The sequence below is a fragment of the Solanum pennellii genome, chromosome 7 (assembly GCF_001406875.1).
Source record: "Solanum pennellii chromosome 7, SPENNV200".
Taxonomy (NCBI): domain Eukaryota; kingdom Viridiplantae; phylum Streptophyta; class Magnoliopsida; order Solanales; family Solanaceae; genus Solanum; species Solanum pennellii.
Window position 1 is genome coordinate 49,865,611 of NC_028643.1, and position 2,893 is coordinate 49,868,503.

The following is a 2,893-nucleotide window of genomic DNA, read 5'->3' on the forward strand; positions in this document are numbered from 1 at the left end:
ATTAAGGGAAGGGTATGTGTGCCCCGTGTTGATGATTTGATTCACACTATTCTTACAGAGGCTCATAGTTCAAGGTACTCTATACATCCTGGTGCAACCAAAATGTATCGCGACCTAAAGCAACATTTTTGGTGGAGTAGAATGAAGCGCGACATTGTTGATTTTGTTGCCAAATGCCCGAATTGTCAGCAAGTAAAGTATGAACACCAGAGGCCTGGAGGAACACTTCAGAGAATGCCCATTCCTGAATGGAAGTGGGAAAGGATTGCAATGGATTTCGTGGTTGGTCTTCCCAAGACATTGGGTAAGTTTGATTCTATTTGGGTAATTGTTGACAGGTTAACTAAGTCTGCTCACTTCATTCCGGTCAAGATGACTTACAATGCAGAGAAGTTAGCCAAACTCTATATCTCAGAGATTGTTCGATTGCATGGAGTTCCACTCTCCATCATATCAGATAGAGGTACGCAGTTTACTTCTAAGTTTTGGAGAACATTACATGCTGAATTAGGTACTAGGCTGGACCTTAGTACTGCATTTCACCCCCAGACCGATGGTCAGTCTGAGCGAACGATTCAGGTGTTGGAGGATATGCTTCGTGCATGTGTGATAGATTTTGGTGGTCATTGGGATAAATTCTTACCCTTAGCAGAGTTTTCATACAACAATAGCTATCACTCAAGTATTGATATGGCTCCATTTGAGGCACTGTATGGGAGGAGATGTAGGTCTCCCATTGGTTGGTTTGATGCATTTGAGGTAAGACCTTGGGGTACCGATCTTTTGAGGGAATCGTTAGATAAGGTAAAATTCATCCAGGATAAGCTTCTAGCAGCTCAGAGCAGGCAGAAGGAATATGCAGATCGAAAGGTTAGGGACTTGAATTTTATGGAGGGTGAACAAGTCTTGCTGAAGGTTTCACCCATGAAAGGGGTGATGCGGTTTGGTAAGCGAGGTAAACTTAGTCCAAGGTATATTGGGCCATTTGAAGTCTTGAAGCGTGTGGGGGAGGTGGCTTATGAATTGGCGTTGCCTCCAGGACTCTCAGGAGTGCACCCGGTATTTCATGTGTCTATGCTGAAAAAGTACCATGGAGATGGAAACTACATTATTCGTTGGGATTCAGTTCTTCTCGACGAGAATTTGTCTTATGAGGAGGAGCCGGTTGCTATTCTAGCTAGAGAAGTCCGCAAGTTGAGATCAAAGGAGATTGCATCTATCAAGGTTCAGTGGAAGAATCGGCCAGTTGAAGAGTCCACTTGGGAGAATGAGGCTGATATGCAAGAAAGATATCCACATCTTTTTACAGATTCAGGTACTCTTTCTCTCCCTTGTTTTTCTATCCGTGATCGTTCGGGGACGAACGATGGGTAAATTGGTATCTATTGTAACGACTTGTTTAGCCGATTCGAGTAGTAAGATTATGTTGAGAAAAAAAACTGGTTGGGTCGACGGATCAATCGACGGACCGTCATGGTCACGACGGACCGTCGGGGGTCATCGTCCCAAAACACTTAAACTCTGAAAATCTGGGTACTGGGATCGACTCCCTGAACTTCACGACGGAACTGCAGGACGGACCGTCGTAGGTACGACGGACCGTCACAAACCCTTTACAGAAATTGGCCCTCTGAACTTTGTGACGGACCTGCAGGACGGACCGTCATAGACACGAAGGACCGTCACAGGTTGCGTAACCTGACTGGGTCGGATTTCTGTTAAAAGTTTTAAAAGGGTGTTTTGGACTATTCATGACAAACTTTATGAAATTAGTGGGCTAAGTTTAATGATTTATTTACTTGGAGGGTTAAAGGAGATAACCTTGAAATAAATAATGGGTTACTTTTATCATAATGAATTATATGATAATTAGGGTAAAAGAAAAGAATCTAGAGAAGAAAAAGAAAAAGATAGAGAGGGAGAACGAACGAGCGAGAGAGAGAACGAAGAGGACAGCAAAAGTGCATTGGGGAGATAGCTTGCTTGATCACAATTCTTCGGTGGAGGTAGGTTATGGTTTATGCTATGTGATAGTAAACTCTTAATAGCGATTGATATGTATTGGGTGGTATTGTAAGGTCTTCCATATACTTGATTGTGTGTTTGTATGTTGTGATCGTATAATTGTGGTGTTTAGAATGATAAGACTGTTGAATTTTCAATCCTAAACTTCTTTGTTAAGATGATGCTTGACATAAAGAAAGCTTGATGAACTGAAATAAGGAGACAGATGGATCGGAGTGTCACGTTCCGACACATAGGAATAATGGATCGGAGTGTCACGTTCCGACACATAGGAATACTGGATCGGAGTGTCACGTTCCGACACATAGAAATAATGGATCAGAGTGTCACATTCCGACACACACGATTAGTGGATCGGAGTGTCACGTTCCGACACGTAGCATTAGGGGATCGGAGTGTCACGTTCCGACACGATAAGAATAAAGGGAAGTAATCTTGAATTAACTTAATATACTCGATTTCAAAGAACCTAATTCCCAAATGAGTATGGTGTGGAGGCTTGAGTCCTCATAGATGTACTTGTTGATTGTCACCTGTTGAGTATTGTGGTTGATTTTACATTATTACTTCGTATATATATTGCTTTCTATTTTGGCCGATGATACCTACTCAGTACTTGTATTGACCCCTACTTTTATTTCCCTTCTTGTTGTTTGTGGAGTGCAGCAAGTGCACCAGTGATTTCGACTCGTCCGCAACTCTAGCCAGTCTTCAGCTCGTCAGATTTCAGGGTGAGCTATTGTTCCTAGCTCGGACTGGATTCTCTCATTCACGTCTTGATGTGTTGAAGTTCGTACATGGACTATCGTTTTATTCTTTATTTTAGTTCTTAAATATTCTTAGACTTAGTAATTTGAGGATAGATGTT